Source organism: Martes martes (assembly GCF_963455335.1).
Source record: "Martes martes genome assembly, chromosome: 4".
NCBI classification, from domain to species: Eukaryota; Metazoa; Chordata; class Mammalia; order Carnivora; family Mustelidae; genus Martes; species Martes martes.
The window spans coordinates 46,807,451-46,826,439 of NC_137891.1; positions in this window are offsets into that span (position 1 = coordinate 46,807,451).

An 18,989-nucleotide genomic window follows, 5' to 3' on the forward strand; every position below is an offset into this window, starting at 1 on the left:
GCAGGCTTAGCCATTGGAGAGTTTGGGCAATGGAAGGACATAATCTAATTGATGCTTTTGAAAGAAGTGATTGGCTGCTGTATAAATGGTGGAATATAATGAGACAAGAATGGGGGTGTGTGTGTGTGAAGATATCATTAAGATATAATTGTGGGGCACCTGGTTGGCTCAGTTGTTGGAGCATGGGACTCAATCTCAGGGTTGTGAGTTTGAGCTCCACACTCAGTGTAGAGATTACTTAAAAATAAAATCTTAAAAGAAAGATGCAGTTGTAATAGTCTAAGTGAAAGATGACGGAGTTGTGGGCTTGGGTTTACCAGACCAATGCCAGGATTGCAGAAAATATTTTGAAGGTGGAGCCAAGTAGATTGACTGATAGATTGAGTGTGTAGTGTAAAGGGTGTGAGGAATTTATAGCGATCTAGATTTGGGGAAATAGCAAATGGTTCTACAGAATGTTGCATTTATTGATAAAATTAGTTTGGCCATTTAAAATCTGAAATGCATGGAAGTCAGTAGGGAGTTCAAAGAAAAAGATAAATTTGAGTGCCATCTATGCATAGATTGTAATTAAAGTCATATGACTTGACTGATTATCTAGAGAGTGTACCCAGAAAAAGAAAATATTTGGAGTACCACAGTGCCTAGAAGTCTGGTAGAGGAGAAAGGGAGCCATTAAAAGAGACTTTGAAAGGAGGATAATGAAGAAAGAAGAAAATCAAGCATTTTGGGTATCCTTGAAGGCAATGAAAGTGTGTGTTTCAAGAAAGAACTGTAATCATGTATATCAAATGCTGCTAAAAGTCAAGTAAAATAGGTCAGTGAATTAACCACTGGCTGTGATTTTTTGTAATCTTGAAAAGAGATTTTTCATTGGCCTTGTGGGGAGAAAAGCCTCATACAGAATGGGAAGTTAGGAAAGGGAAAGAATAATAAAAATAGACAGTTCTTCCATGGGAGTTTTCCATGAAAGAGCATGGAAAACTGGGGCAGGGACCAGAAGGAATGTGGGGTTATGTGATTATTTTGTTTTAAAAGAATCATATTAAGTGATGTTGCATACCAATTAGAATAATCCAGCAGAGGGAGAAAAAAAACTTGCTGCTGCAGGAGGAAAAAAAACATAATTACAGAAGTAATATCCTTGAGAAAAATTATTGGAAGTGGAATTCAAGACACAGATGAAGGGGCTGACTTTAAATGGAATCATAAGTTTGTCTTTTATCATAATAAGAATTATATGGTATAGAAGGGGGTGGGTTAATGGAATTGGTACAGGTCTTGTCTGAAGGAGTAGTATGAGGATAAGTCAGTAACATAGTGTGCAAAGATATGGACAAGAAAGGATCCTTGCCCTTAAAAAGTTTACAGTCAAATAATTAACCATAATAACCTTTTTTGTATTGCATATTATCTTTGTCAGTAATATTTTAATTATATTTAATTATTATACAAATTTTGGCAACTATACCTGCTTTTATTATCCAACAAGATGTTATTTTTTGGTGTTTGCACTTTGATGGCACAGGAGCATAGATATAAGTTTGCCTCATTGCACTTACCCATTCTTGTAATCATATGTTTGCAAGCTGTAGGCATAGACTGATATTACCTGTCATTTTTTCTGACACCATTTAAATCATAGCAATGGTTTAATAGTTTCCTTAAAATGATGCTATCATTAATTCACTTTCTCAATGAGAAGTTCTATTTTAAGGATTATATTGTGTTCAAGGGATATAGATTTTTTTTTTTGTCTGAATCAATGACGGTTATGTCCTTATATGAGACCCAGTGGTTTATTCTAGCTCAAATAAGATCATGTCAAGGAAAATACCATAAAGTAGTGGTTAATATCCTGGTTTTAACATCAGGTAGATCTTAGTTCACATAGTATTCCCAGACTATTAGAACTTGGAAACATTTCTTATACTGTTTCTTAACTTTCTCACCTGAAAATAAGGATAATACTTCTCTCTTTCATCACTGTGACAGTTTGATGCTTAAACAAAACAACTTTTGTAAAGCAAACAGTGAAGTGTCTGGCATATTATATGGCAAACATTTCATTGTTATTACTGTAATTATTAACATCACTGCTACTAGTAGAAAATATCTGAGTGCTTATTACCTATTATGGTAGAGTTTAAACTTTTTAAAGTTTTTAATATAAATTCCTTTAAATCCTACAGGAGTACAGAGTAAATAGGGTTTTTTTTTTAAAATGATATACAAAGAAATAGAATGATTTGATGAAGGTCACCCAGCTAATAAGTGGCAGAGCACAGGAAGAATTCAAACTCTGACAGTCTGATTCCAAAGCCCAAATTCTGAGCTCCTAATGTCTGCTGAATCTCACCACTACTATTCGTGAGGGGAAAACATTCCTTCTCTTTTATCCTGTTAAGATGGAATATTTTCAGTTGTCTTTGCTCCTTAGACATCTTAATAAAGGTAATTGTAGCAATGAGGATCTTAGTTATTGCTTTGTTCTGACGGGATTTTTCCCCATTTCTGTGGAAAGAAAGAATGTTTCTGTATCCTGGGTATGTATACTCAACATTTCATAGGAAGCAATGACAGAAGTAATCATCTCAATTCTACCTTTTTATAACTGTATAAAGGATAAAATTATAAAAGACAGGTTTCATCTTCCAGAAAGAATTGCTTAATTTTTCCGTGTGAAGGAACATGACCTCAATGACCTACAGGGGTTTTATTTCATTGGTACCTTATTCACTCTTATCGACAGTAAAAGGACAACACCTCATGTTTTTTGCTTGACATTATTTTATTTGGAAGATGTGTCTTTCCCTACTCTCCTCACAAAAATTGTAAGAGCCCAGACTTATCAATAAGAAAGAAGTCTGGATTCTCTTCTAAGCATTTTTCCTATGCCTAAAGGCTTTCCAACTATCTTAGTAATATGGCTTATGTAACTACTTTAGTTCGAAGGGCTCTGAATAAACATGGCCATCGTGACGTCATGTGATAGAAAGTGATGCGCGATGCTGAGGCACAGAACTGGATTTTAATATCAAGTAGAATTAGTAAAATGCTCTTTTCCCCTCTAAACAGGAGTGACTGAGAGCCCCCTTAAATTATACTTCATATTTTCCATAATCAAAAAGTATTCACATAGACACTCTTGAATTTCCTCTGAAGGTGCTAATATACTGATCATTGAATGATCATTGAATAGTGTTGAGATAAATAACTTTGAAGACTTTGGAGTCAAAGAGATTTTCACTCAAACCCCAAATCTACCACTTACCATCTATGTGATTCTGGGCTATAACTTATAATAATACTTATTTCATGTTTTTTTATCAGTTAAGATAACACATAGAACCTACTTGGCACTCTTTTGAGAATACTGCAACCAATCAATAGTAATAATAGTCATATATTAGAATACTTTTTTAAAAAGATTTTATTTATTTATTTGACAGAGAGAGACATAGCAAGACAAGACAAGCAGGGGGAGTGGACGAGGGAGAAGCAGGCTTTCCCCTGAACAGGGAGCCTGATGCGGGGCTCAAGCCCAGGACCCTGGGATCACGACCTGAGCTGAAGGCAGATGCTTAACGACTGAGCCACCCAGGTGCCCCTAGAATACTTTCTTTTACAAATATCATAAAACCCAAGCTAGACTAAATTCTAAGGAAGTATATTGATTCATGTACATAAACTAAAGGACCAAGGGGAAGGGTAGTCCTCAGGATTGACTAACTCAATTGCTGCTCGTGCTATGTCTATGGGATTTTCCTCACTGTGTTGTCCCTTGCTTTGCTTTATGAGGAGGGAGATTTTTGGAAACAAGTTTCTTGTAATCCACGTTGCACACTCTCACACCACACTGTCCAGAGAAAGAAAGAGGGGCTATGTCCTTTCTCCATATGTAAGTCCCAGCAAATATGCCATGAAGCTTTTGGGGCTGAATTGAGTAACTTGCTCATTTATGAATCATTCCTGGGGGCTAGATAAATGTCTTGGACTGATTGGCTTAGGGCTAGACTGTTGTGTCAATCATTGCAGCAAGAGGGGTAGGAGTTCCCCTTAAACCAGTAGGTCAGACCTACTGGTCTGAAACTAAAATTAGGGTACTTTGGGGGAGGGGAAAATTCAGGAATAAATGCAGAGAAGGCAACAAATAATGTCCATTTGGCTTTATTTTCATAATGAGTGGTCCTGTGGGTTTTTTCTTCTAAGTAATTGATGATTTTCTTAATATTTTTCAGTGAATTATCTAATGATATAACAAAAAATATAAACAAATGTTATGTTTTAGCCTAGTGATAGATAACATAGCAAAAGGCCTTGAAGTCTCAAAGTCACAAAAATTCAAATACAGTTGTTCAAATACCTGTTTCAAAGTATAATAATAGAAAGATACTTGGTAATTTTTTTATAGAATTTATGAGTTAACACATAGCATTAACACATAGCATTATATTGTAGACAAATAAACTTGATATTGGTATCTGAAAATTCTGTAAAATATACATTTGTTAGTGGAATCTGAAATATGTAATTACAATAATTACATTGCAATTACAATTATATATTATATGTATGATTATATAAACCATATATGCACTATTGTATTGTATCAGTATTATATTAATTTTTTCTTAGAGTTATTTGGATAATTTTTCCCTAGAGTTATCTAGATAATTTTTCCCTCATTTCTCAATAAGAATATTGATAAGTTAATTAATTAATTAATATCAAGTATAATCCAGCTTTCTGCATAAATCTAGCTACAAATGCATAAGTGTTTTGTTGATCAAACCCTTGTGTTACTACGACTCAAGTGTTTCCAGGGTTTTTCTTTCATTGTACTATTTAACACATGATGAAGATATACCTCCATGTGGCTATGAAGTCTGACATCCTGATGGTATAAAGTTTACTTTCATCTATTGAGATTTTGACCCAACTTTCAATATTTATTCTCCTAATGGTAGATGGTATCTACCAGATGGTATCTGGATACTCAAATAAAAAATTATTATATTTTTTTAGTTATTTGGATTTATTCATACATTATTTTTATTTCATGAAATAGCAAAAAACATAAAAAATAGTAAAAGTTGTAAAATTAGAACATAGAATAAATTCAGGCAGCATTTGAGAATTGTTTTCTATTTCTGGAACTTTTGTAATATGAACAGATTTTTTGATAACCAGGAAAAATCTCTTACAGAGATCTTTTTCAGTTAACATAAAATTTGAAGGTCATATTTCAGAATATTTTTATCAATTTGACAGAAGAGAAATGTGTGTACACTTATTATGTCTGGATAATATCAGATCTAATTTTCCCTATTTGTAAATAAGGTTCATAACTTTCATTGTTCTAGAATTGTGCTACAACCCCACAATTTTTGACTCAGCCTCTGTGATTGGCTAAGATACAGGAAGCAGATTCAATCTAATCAGATCATTCTTTTTGCCATCTTTTATAGCGCATTTCCTCTACTTTTCCTTCTATTCTTCACAAAGCCTTAAGAGCAGGTAGAAATGTTGCACTTGCCCTGCATCTAGTTGTGGACACAGAAGACTGCAGTTTTATTTCACGAACAGGTGTTACAGCCACAAAGATGAAAGGAAGACCATACTCTCTGCTAAAATCCAAACCAAGAAATTGTACAACACTTTCTACCTAAGGTTGGCAAACAAACCTCAAGATTGGTTTCCCTAGAAGCAGATAATGATGATATCCCTTTGGTTAGTATAACAGGCCACGCCCCTTTTCTATTAGTCTAAAAAGGCAGAAGACTGCTCAGAATGACTTTATAGACATTTGGGGAAAATCAAAACATTTCACATCATCTGCCTACTTGTTTTAAACAGGAAGTTTCAAGACACAGAAATATCTTAGCTCAGAGTAGTCACCCTTGAAATAGCTGGAGAGCAGTGTAAGAAAAATATTTACTCTCCTAAAAACTGCAAGACAAAAATGCTACACTGTGCTCTATTAAATTTAAATTGATTAGTGTCCCACACAACCAGTGTGCACGGGCTGGGCACTGACAATCGGCCATGAAGTGGGGGCTGCCAGTGGCAGTTCCAGAAACACAGCAAGGGATTGATTAAAGTGAGCTTTCTACCATCTGTGGTCACGTTATGCTTGGGATCGTTCATATATCTGCAGGAACAGCAGTAAATATGCCAACAGAGGCAACAGGTTTCCTTGAAGCAGAAAAGAAAGTGGAGTCGATAAAGCTAAAGCTATAGCTTAAATCTGATATCAGAGGATTCATAGAAAAGAGCTGACTTTGGCATTCTGTGTGAAAAGACCATCCAGGATGGAAATATTATGCTAGAAAGATAATTCTTACTTGGAGGATTTATGATTAAAATTTTAATTCATTCTAATATTTGTCCAATTAAATCAGTTATAGGCATTTTGGCGGAGAGTCAGCCTTTACATTAGGGAACAATATTTTTTAAAAGGGTTTGGCTGGAAATGGTGGCTCCAGTGTTTCATTTCATTTGGATGAGAGGAAAAGGAAAAGAAAGAGAAGATGGAGAAGAAGATAAATAATGGGAAAAAATGTGACTTTTTTCTCAAAAAGCAATGTTGCAAATTATTGGACAATCTCTTAGTTCCATAAAATTCTTTTGTAAGAGTCATAATTTTTGTTCATTCATTCATTCATTCATTCATTCACTCAACAAATGTGTATTGTGTGCTTACTTTGGATATAATGTAAGTGATGATGCTCTAAGGGAGACAAACATTCTGACCTCCAGGAGTTTACCTTCTAGGTATATTAAAACCTATGCAATTATGCAAACAGCTATTATAACTATATTTAGGGGTGTTCCATGTGCTTTGATCAGAATAGTCCAGCAAAAAAGTGACACCACGAAAAAAAAAAAAAAAAAGAAAAAAAAGTGACACCATGGATGGGCATATAACCATATTATCAAGTAATATAGTTCTTTCTCTTTGCAGTAACTATTCGGTATCTCTTTCTTGGTCTTCCATTACCCTACATTTTTTTCCTTCTCACTTGCACATTGTAATCTTATGTTATATTTTACATAGAGAATGGAAATTATTCCAAAAGATGTTTATCATCTCCTCAAGATCAAATCTACAAACTTACATGCATCTGCCAGGAACTTCTCTCCTTTTTTACTGAAAAAATGGGGAAAATTTTTCTTTCTCTTGGCAATGGTGAATCATTTCATATATGCTACCTTCTCCATGACTTTGCCTCTTTGGTTCTTTCCTTTCGTCATGAATCATTAATATCTATCTCTCTCTCTCATGAGTGATTTCCATATGCTAGAAGTCGCTGCCTCACAATATGTTTCACATCGTGGCATACATATAAAGTTATACTAAATTTAAGTCACGCTGGGGAAAACCAGTGAGACCGTTCCAGTACTGAGGCAAGTGGTCCCCCTGTTCTCAGGCCGTCTGGAGCATTACAGGAGCAACTGTGGACCTGAGCACTTATGTAGCCATTTATAATCAAACAAATAAGCAAATAAACAAAACCCTCCTTAACCCCATGTGTCTATTCAGTTCCTTTCTGGTATCCTTTATATCTAAAATTCTTACCATGATTCTCTACGTATGCTTTTTTCAACCATTTCCTTATCTCTCCTTTAAAATATTCTCTTCAAAATACTCCAATCAAGTCGCCTTCTTTGAAATTGTTATTGTCAAAAATCAACAAATCTACTGCATCTCTCTCTCTCTCTCTCTCTCTCATTTGAAAGCTTCCTTCTTTGAACTCTATTTTTAGTTCCCTTTATGATTGATTTCAGAATTTCCTGGCTTTTTTCCTATGTCTTCCTGATTATATTATCTCTCAGCCTCCATTGCTGGCTCCTCTGCTTCTATCTGACCTAAGAACTAGATTCTGTTTCTTCTTCTCTTCCTTCCTTCTCCTTAGATCATCTTATCCAGTCACATGGTTTTCATTACCACATATGTACTAATAAAATGAAATTTAAATTCTAAGTCTAGCCTTCTTGTCTTGGCGTTTACATTTGAATGTTTTATTGGCATCTTAAACTTAATGTGTCCAAATTAAATTCTTCATTCCTTTCTTCCCCAGTCTTCTCCATTTCAATAAAAATTCCACAGGACAATCAATTTTATAGTAAATAATTCAGGAGTCATCTGGATTCTCCTCTTTTCACCTCCCATAACCAACACATTGATAAGTGTCAGTAATTCAATCTTACATATCCATAGAGCATCTATTGTCTTTTTGTTTTCTCTTCTGCTACTATCTTAGAGTAGGTCACCATTCTCTGTCACCTGAATTACTGAGATAAGCTCTTATCATTTATCCTTACCTCCCACCTTTCCTCTCTAACCTTTTCCTCCTCAGAAAAGCAAAATGGTCTTTGTAGAAGATAAATTATTTAATACACCTGAATAAAACCCCTCAAAGTACATAAAATAAAATCTATACATTTCTGTGGTTTACAACGTTCTAAATAATGTGGTCTCTGACTTTGTCTTTACTTTTTGTCTCTACTTTTGACTGTTTTGGTCTACTACCCTCTCACTCACAGACTTCTTGGCTTTCTTTCAGTCACTCATATAAAAGTCTTATCAAACAAATATCCTTTTGCCTATATATTCTACCCACTTTCTCTTTGTATGATTGCCTCTTGCTTATCTTTTAAGGTTGAATGTAATTGTTTTTTACTCAGTTGTGTTTGTTTGTTTGTTTGTTTTTACTGTCGTATCTTGAGTTGGTCTCACCTGACATTCCTTCTCACAGGATACTGTCCTTTTTCATGTTATTTATCATAATTTTTAATTAAGGGTGTCTGGGGGCTCAGTTGGTTAAGCATCTGACTGTTTCAGCTCAGGTCATGATCTCAGGGTTGTGAAATGCAGCCCTGAGTCAGGTTCTGCACTCAGTGTGGAGTCTGCTTGTCCCTTTCCCTCCTCCTCTGCCCTTCCCTCTGCTCACACAGTCTCAAATAAATAAATAAATAAATAAAATCTTTTAAGAAATAATAATTTTTAATTATACTGTAACTGTTTATATACCTATCAATGGTTGATTCTAGAAACAATTGTTTCTAGAAGGTAAAACTTCTAAGATTAAAGACCATTTTTGTTCTGTTCATAAAAATACAGCAAAGTGCTGCCATACAGTAAGTGTTCAATAAACATATGTTGAATATGTATTCTATTCAATATGGCAGACTAGGATACATGTTCACTTTATTTCTTCTCTTTCTTAATACCCCCCCCCTTAAAAATGTGGAAGAAACTTAAAGAGAACATAAAGATATTCAATTAATGAACAAATTTTTAAACAAATACTTGAAAAATCAAAAGGAAACCACCATCATAGATTAACTAGAGGGAGCAGAGGAAGCTATAGTCTAGAATAAACACTAATGTGGCTGCATTCAGGGAGAGGGCCAAGTCAAGCAACAAGTTCTACAAAGGGAGAGCCTGAGATATGTAGCTGAAACATGGACACTAATTGAAGTTTTTTAAATTGAACTGTTGATTTACCCATTTCTCTCCTCTATATCCTATATGGATAGAGAAAGACTTTCAGCCAGTCACTTAAGCCTAGGTAAAAATAATACAGCTTTATTTTCTATGGAAATGATAAAAATTATCTGTAAAGTTAAAGCTAATACTATGAGGTTTTTGTTTGTCCATTTTTGTTTTTTTAAGATTTCACTTATTTGTCAGCGAGAGAGAGCGTGCAAACAAGTGGGGGTGGGAGGGAGCGGCACGCAGAGGGAGAAGCAGGTTCCCCGCTGAACAAGGAGCCTGATACTGGACTCCATTCTAGGACACTGGGATCATGACCTGAGCCAAAGGCAGATGTTCAACCCACTGAGGCACCCAGGCATCCCAATACTATGAGTTAATCATACCAAATCAAAATTTTATTCTTTTTAGCATTGAGGAGTTTTCTAGGGTAATGGGTAGGACCTCCCTATTACCTTAAAGCAAAGCCAGTTGACTCTATTTACCTAAGACAGAGAGGTCCTCTTTACTGCCTTAATTTAAGATATAAATAGATAATAAAACATCACCCAACAATTAACACAAAATAGAAATCCAAGGTAATTAGAAAAGAATGTCCTAAAGGAATTCAAAAATATATCATAAAATATTAACAATTAAGCAAACCTTGCATTAATATTCCTAAAGTGATTAAACTGGAATTATTAGAGACAAGAAGCCATTCAAAATATTAAACCTAGAACTACAATTCAAAAATAAAACTATAAGAAAAGAAAGATAATTTTGAGGGACTTTCAAAAACTGTAGAACAAGTATACACATACATATATATGTATATATATGTGAAATATAATTTTTAAAGAGCTATAGAAGTTATTGAAAATCAATATAGAATGTTTTCTATTTGACCACTTAATAGAGAGATAGAAATTAGCAGAGACAAGGAAGCCAGGGTTTTGTCATTGAAGAGGTTATAGAGGCCACTTGTAGGCAAATAGGCTTCAGCAATGGAATGTAAAAAGGACCCAGGTAACCACCTGGCTAAACATAGACATCAGGCAACCCACCTCAAAGAATCCTCTAACTGACAAATGGACTACTAACAACTAGGCACAGTTACCGAAAGAAAAAAAATTCCATATGTTGCCATCCTTCCTCATCTTCCCCCTCTAAAATCAGCCCCCCACCTACTGCCTCCTTGCAGACAGCCTCTCCTCTGCTGTCCTGCCTGCTGCTCCCTTGAGGTGTATTCAATACACTTCTATTTCATTTCTTCTGCCTCTTTCTTTCTTTCTCCTTGGGCACCATAAGATTCCACCAGATCATGACCCTGCATTTGGGGTCCACCATCCAGTGAAGAGACACCTCATTTAGACACCACAAGGACCTAAAGAATTCCAAATAGAATGAAAGGTAAGACTTATGACTAGATCTATGATTGTAAAATGGCAGCATTCAAAGTTTTTAAAAATTGTGATATACCCTGGAATGGAAAGAAATCAATATAAGATATCCATTAATAAATGAGGATTTAAATGATGACAAATTTGTTAGTTATAATAAAGGCTAAAAGATTATAGAGAAAAACCCCAGAGCAATAAAACAAAATATATTTTTAGTCTTGATTTCTATATCCAGTCAAAAATGTCATCAAATGTGAGGACAAAACAAAGATATTTTCAGACCCATAAGTGTTATCTCCCATGAAACCTACCTTAGGAATTAAGTGACTTAGTAGTCTAGAAAAAAACAAGGCTGGTAAACGTGGAACAGGGAAAAGGCAGAGATTCAACTTTTCTTGGAGTCCATCCTGACAATTGTGCTGCAAGATGGGGGCAACAATTCAAATTGGATAAAGAAGGGGAAATGGTTGGCCACCATGAGAGAGGATTTAAGAATAATTAGCAGATATGATGGAAGAGATATCAAAACAGAGACTTGGAAAATACAAAGGAAAGGATAAAGGTGCAGAATTTTTAAAAAGAGATAGAAAATAAGCAGAAAGCTTATTTAAAAAATTGGAAGTCAGAGTCCAAATGAGAAATAATGTTTGATCTCAGCAGTTTTTTTGGACAGCATTTTGTTTAATAGAGGTTGAAATTTAGTGTTTAGTGCTGCTATGAAGTAAGAGTTTTCATATTTCAACTTAGAAAATGTCTTTCCAATCAAATAAGAATTGTTAAGTACTGATATCAATCCACAAGCTTATTTTAATTGAACATATTCATCATTTGGAAGTCATTTATAGAATTCTATCAGATTCTCCTCTTGATAGTCACTTTTCAGTATGTCATTATGTTGCAGATTAATCACTTCTATTTGAAGGATGGGTGGAACCTCAAATGTACAGTCAAATGAGTTTTAAAGTATGAAAATTTCCTTTACATTTGCATCAAGGTCCAAAAAATACAGCTAGATCTGTGTTTTAGTTCAGGAAATACATCCACTACAAATTTGCATGAGAATAGAGATCCCATTTCCTGTTTTAACTTTTGACAGCATGGAAAGTATTTAAAGTAGCCTGACATTATTTGTGATTCAAACAACATCAGTTGTTTAAATGACTACACAACAGCATAAACTCCACATTTAAGCACTATTCTGCCTGTAATTTTAGGTTGAGTTCATTAGGAAATATCAAAAAATAATATAAAAATGAAAATGAAAAAAAATATTTTGTCTGTAGTTAATAGTGGTTGAAGCAATTCTTTTCATTCAGGAAAAAAAGAAAACCAGTTTTGGTCCAGTGCTCAGAAAAATCCCAGTGAAATTTTAGCATTGCTAAGCCATCAAACTTCTGTGAAAGTAGGGCAGGTCAGATTATTCAGCTTTTATTTCTATCAAAAATTGACAGAACTGACCAAACATAAGTCTATAAGTGATGCTCATAAGCACAAGTGAAACTCATAACAATTACAAGTGATAGTGATGAAGCATTTGCCTGCATGAATATTACAGTGAATATCCATAGACTTGACCCACATTACATTTTCACAGGCTTTGTACCTTTGTTCAACTTTTCCTTTTTCTACGGCATATACATTTTTATCACCATCTGTTGCAATATATCCTAACGGATTCCACTTCAGGTTGTGCTGAATTCATGTTTTCTCAAATTCTTTGAAAGTCTTCTTGCCTGACCACAGATAATAGTCATATAAGCTGATTCTTTAATCACTTCAAACTTGGCTTTGAGTCCTCAAATAAACACAACATCTGAGCAGTATCAATATCATCCATTGACTCACCAAGAGCCACAGAAAATCACTTGAAATCAATTGCTATGCTTTCTTTTTAATTGAGTATTGCTGTTTTACCCAAGTTTTCCAATCTTTGAACAATTGCTCTCACCAAAATGCTGGCAGACTTAATCAAGTTTTGTTTGGTTTGGTTTGGTCTTGTTTTTTTCTGGTTACCTTTGTTTGGCCACAACAATAAAACACAATTTAATTAACTCACCATCAATAAATAGTTTTCCTTGCTTGGTTTACAAATAAGCCACTCAGAAACTTAATTTGGTTCCCACCTCATTTTGTTTTTATTTTTATGAAGAAATTCTACCATTATTAAATATCCCATTTAAAGTTTTCTAATTTTTCACTCACTTTCTTTCTTTTTTTAAAAGATTTCATTTATTTATTTGACGGAGAGAGACACAGCGAGAGAGGGAACACAAGCAGGGGGAGTGGGAGAGGGAGAAGCAGGCTTCCCCCTGAGCAGGGAGCCTGATGTGGGGCTCAATCCCAGTACCCTGGGATCATGACCCGAACCAAAGGCAGACACTTAACTTAACCCAGGCTCCCCTTTCAGTCACTTTCTTTTGAATATTGTCATGAGTGTTCAAGTAGACATCAATGTATATTGATTCTTTAAGCACAGCTATAATGTCATTGAATAAGAAACAACGTCTTTGTCATCTAATTCTATAACAAAATAGCCTACACACCACTCTGCCTTAAAATCGTGACATTTAAAGTCCACTTTTCTCTTTTTTTCTTGTTTTGACGTCATGAGTATGCCCAGGTAGTAAATAAATAATAAAATAGCACAGTACAATAATACATGTGGCATTCACAATCCTGTCAGGCTATAACAGTGTCACTGTGACAGCAATGCTCTGAGCAGCGATGCAAAGCTGTGAGAGCACCACATATGGTCTTTCCTGCAATTACCCAACTCTGTCATTTTAGCATAGAAGCAGACAGACACAATATGCAAACAAATGAACATGGTTGGGTTCGAATAAAACTTTATCAGTAGATGCTGAAATTTGAATTTAATTATTGTCACAGAATATTTAAAAAACGTATTTGTTCAGCTCTTTAAAAATGTGAAAACCATTCCTAGCTTGCAGGTCTACAAAAACAGGCAGCGTGCTGGATTTGGTCCATAGGCCATTGTGGATTCCCCGATCAACTTGGGCTATATCCACAGGCTTCCTCACCCACTGAATTCTGGTTGGGTCTGTCAGTGGGGAATACAGACAGGGGACTGGTGAAAGGGAGAATAGTGAGTTTGGGGTATCTATTTTCTTGTTGCTGCCCTCTGTCTGCGTGATTGCTGCAGAATGGTTACATATCTCACCTGAAGCTTTTAAGGATGCATCCCTCTGCTGAAGGTTTTAATTCCTGTCAGGTAGCCTTCTAAACACAGCTTTCTCTGTCTCTAGGTTATAGTAACTGCTCCTTATATTTGTTCCTTCATGCATAGGGGTAGTAAGGGGACTCCAGCTTTGCGGGCCCTGGCCTTATGTGCTGCCTTTATAGTTTGCTGCAATGTGACTTTATAAATGGTTAATAAACCTATCCTAATTTTTTCTGTTGTGATCCTAACTAGTCCAGATACTGATACTAATTTCTCAGGGTGAGTATATGATAACATGATTTTCCATCTCTCATACATATTAGGTACTTGCTAGGTGTAACTGGATATCGGTGTCCTCTTTTTCCTTGTATACTTTCTTATTAAAACTATTTGTGGGGAATGCAAGTTGGTGCAGCCACTTTGGAAAACAGTGTGGAGATTCCTCAAGAAATTAAAAATAGAGCTTCCCTATGACCCTGCAAATTGCACTACTGGGTATTTACCCCAAAGATACAGATGTAGTGAAAAGAAGGGCCATCTGTACCCCAATGTTTATAGCAGCAATGGCCACAGTCACCAAACTATGGAAAGAACCAAGATGCCCTTCAACGGACGAATGGATAAGGAAGATGTGGTCCATATACACTATGGAGTATTATGCCTCCATCAGAAAGGATGAATACCCAAGTTTTGTAGCAACATGGGCATGACTGGAAGAGATTATGCTGAGTGAAATAAGTCAAGCAGAGAGAGTCAATTATTATATGGTTTCACTTATTTGTGGAGCATAACAAATAACATGGAGGACAAGGGGAGATGGAGAGGAGAAGGGAGTTGAGGGAAATTGGAAGGGGAGGTGAATCATGAGAGACTGTGGACTCTGAAAAACAACCTGAGGGTTTTGAAGGGGCGGGGGGTGGAAGGTTGGGGAAACCAGGTGGTGGGTATTAGGGAGGGCACGGATTGCATGGAGCACTGGGTGTGGTGCAAAAACAATGAATACTGTTATGCTGAAAAGAAATAAAAATTAAAAAAAAAAAAACTATTTGTGGTGAGCTTACTTGAGGCTGGCAAGTGAGAGGAGGATGGAGTGAGGGAGGCAAAGAATCTTTACTCTGAGAGTTAATTCCAAGTCTTGCAACTAAATTGTCTCTCAGTTTTCTCTGATTAGGTTTATGGTTTAATACGTTCTTTAGTTAGTAGTCTTTATATAACTTCTCCTAACTCCCCACTGAAATGCCCAGAACAAGCACAGACTAAGTGATGGCAACTCAACAGCACCAAAATTTAGGAATTATTTGTACACTATTGCCAGAGTTGGAAAAATTTGCACCATTTAGAAGGTAGATGGAATCTATTGAAAAACTAATTTGAATTTCCCATGAATGTCAGGTGCCAGAAACAGTAAAACTGCTGGCCTGATTGAAGACAGGAAGGCCATCTGTTTCTCTCCCTGTCTCTTGGGATAGAATGCATTTTCTTAACCAATCAGGGCACAGTCATATCTGGAAAGTATCAATGTTAGTTTTGAGACTATTTTTCATTTAATAAAATTATTAATCAAGGTATAAAGAAGGAAGCCTAGATAAACTTCTTCCAATTTTTTTTAAAAAATCATTAATTCAACAAACATCTATCGAACATCAACTATATAACTGCCCCTATTTTAGCTTGTTGGGAGAATAAGACATTGGTCCCTCAAAGACACTACAGTTTGGTGTGAAAATAAAACAGAATTTAGAACATGGTGTGATATAGATAAGAACATAGGGCTTAGGAGGTCAAGGAAGATTTCCTGAAGGAAGCAATATCTAAAAGGATATATGAAGGGTGATTAATGTTGGCTGAATAAGGTGGCATGCATTAGAGAGAAGTGTGTATGCATAGTTCTGAAAGAAATATAGTCCCCATGCAAGAGCATTTAAGAGACAATAAACAAATAAAATTTGGAAGGAACGTCTGTCAAATAAAAAATAATTTCAGACTTTATATATTTATATACTTATTTATTTCTGTAAGAGATTCTTTACTTGAAAGATTATTTCAAAAGGACGGGAATGGGACCATGGCAAAGGGGAGAGGAATACCACTGCAATAGAGAGGATATTGCTAGGAGCTCATCAGGGTTCTCAAGGGTTAGACAAAGGGTTTTTCCTTTAACGAGGCTGCAAAGAACCAGGTGTGTGGGGAGTGGGATGAAAGGTGGCATGGTTGGATGGTGGATCTGAGACTGTTTTACTCTGATGCCAGCTTATACTCAGGAGAGGCACTTTAGGAGAAACTGTAATGATGGCTCTGGCTGAAGGTGAATCAGATTTCAGGGCAGGAGCAAAGAGAAACTTAACCAAAGTTTGGTTAATAGGCATTTTGTTCCCATTGATCAGTGGGGCAAGCAGTGGGGCAATCAGTGGAGCTAATCATTTATGAGCAAAGCACGGAATATGGAGAGTCGGTGTCTAGCCTTGTCATAGGTAAATGACTGCATACCAGTGAGATCATATGATAATTGTCTTTCTCTGATTGACTTACTTTACTTAGCATAATACCCTTGAGTTCTACCCACATAGGTGCAAATGGCAAGATTTCATTTTTTGATGGCTGTGTAATATTCCTTCATATGCATACCACAGCTTCTTTATCCATTCATCTGTCCATGGACATCTGGGCTCTTTCCATAGTTTGGCTATTGTGGACATTGCTGCTATAAATATTGGTGTCCCTTGGGATCTCTACATTTGTATCTTTGGGGTAAATACCCAGTAGTGCAATTGCTGGGTCATAGCATAGCTCTATTTTCAACTTTTTGAGGAACCTCCATACTGTTTTCCAGAGTGGCTGCACCAGCTTGCATTCCCACCAAAGTGTAGGAGCTTTCCCCCTTCTCTGCATCCTCACCAACATCTGTTATTTCTGTTGTTTATTTTAGCCATTCTGACTGGTGTGAGGTGGTATCTCTTTATGGTTTTGATTTGTATTACCCTGGTGCCGAGTGACATTGAGCATTTTTTCATGTGTCTGTTGGCCATCTGGATGTCTTCTTTGCAGAAATGTTTGTTCATGTCTCCTGCTCATTTGTTGATTGGATTACTTGTTCTTTGGGTGTTGAGTTTGATAAGTTCTCTATAGATTTTTGATACTAGCCCTTTATCTGATAAGACATTTACAACTATCTTCTCCCATTCTGTCCATTGTCTTTTGGTTTTCTTGACAATTTCCTTTGCTGTGCAAAAGCTTTTTATCTTGATGAAGTCCCAATAGTTCATTTGCCTTTCTTTCCCTTGCCCTTGGAGACGTTGCAAACCCTATCAAAATATCATCACCTTTTTTCACAGAACTGGAACAAATAATCCTAAAATTTGTATGGAGTCAGAAAAGACCCTGAATAGCCAAAGGAATGTTGAAAAAGAAAACTAAAGGTGGTGTCATCACAATTCCAGACTTCAAGCTCTATTACAAAGCTGTAATCATCAAGACAGTATGATACTGGCATAAAAACAGATACATAGATCAATAGAACAGACTAGAGAACCCAAAAATGGACCTTCAGCTCTATGGTTAACCAATCTTAAACAAAGCAGGAAAGAATATTCAATGGAAAAAAGACAGTCTCTTCAACAAATGGTGTTGGGAAAATTGGACAGCCACATGCAGAACAATGAAACTGGACCATTTCCTTATACCATATACACACACAAAAAGACTCAAAATGGAAGAAAGACCTAAATGTGAGACAGAAATCCATAAAAACCCTAGAAGAGAACACAGGTAACATCTTTGACCTCAGCTGAAGCAACTTCTTCCTGTACATGTCTCCTTGAGTCTTTTCTAAGTCATATGGGGAAAGAGGGTTCCTTGTCATAAGAAATTTCTGAAACACAAAGCATTGGGGATAGGGAAGGATTTCTTTAACCATCTCTGTTTTCTAGGATCACAGCACTCACTGAGGTAAAGTTCAACATTGTTACTTTAATGTACTGTATCTTCACTGGAGTTATAGATTTACCATAAACTCCATCTGTATAAAATGTCAGAGACCAATTCTTTTTTTTTTTTAAGATTTTATTTATTTATTTGACAGACAGAGATTTACAAGTAGGCAGAGAGGCAGGCAGAGAGAGAGGGGGAAGCAGGCTCCCTGTTGAGCAGAGAGCCTGATGTGGGGCTCGATTCCAGGACCCTGAGATCATGACCTGAGCCAAAGGCAGAGGCTTAATCCACTGAGCCACCCAGGCACCCCTCAGAGACCAATTCTTGTGGATAAGAGATGACTCTACTTGAGATCAGCAGAACCAAATTTAAATATTTGCCAGATGCTGGGAAATGAATGATTTATTAAAAGCTTACTTGGGCACAACCTCCATCCCAAGTTGTATGGTTGTCATCTGATTGATTTAGGTACTGAGTACTGCTATCAAATTACCTTAATTCTTCAGAGTTTCTGATGATACTTTCCTTGTGGGGCCACATCTTCTAGAATGCAAAATGCCATCAGCCATTACCCCTATTTCATGCCTGGTGACTTCTTGAGCTGTGAAGATCCAAATGACTATGTGTAAGTTGATGAAGTGAAATGAGGAAATAATGTTCTATCTCAAAATACTTCCCCAGAAGGGAAGAGTATTGAACTTTGTTTTACAGACCTTGGATTTTTGGGCCAGGGGGCAGATATTGGGGGTAGGATGACTTTTAATTCACTCCTAATTATGTTTCAGCAAAGAGACACAAGGAAAGAACACTGTTTTCTCTAATTTTTGCCATATTCTGGCAATGGATAGATCTCTTTCCTTCTCCTTACCTAGAGTTGTTGTGAGACTTTATGTTGTTGTTATTTTCAGGGTCTTCTTGGGAATTTTCATGAGAAATCAGAAGAGGCAGTATTAGGCAGATGGCTTGCCAAATGCTATTCTTAACCAAAAATCGTAAA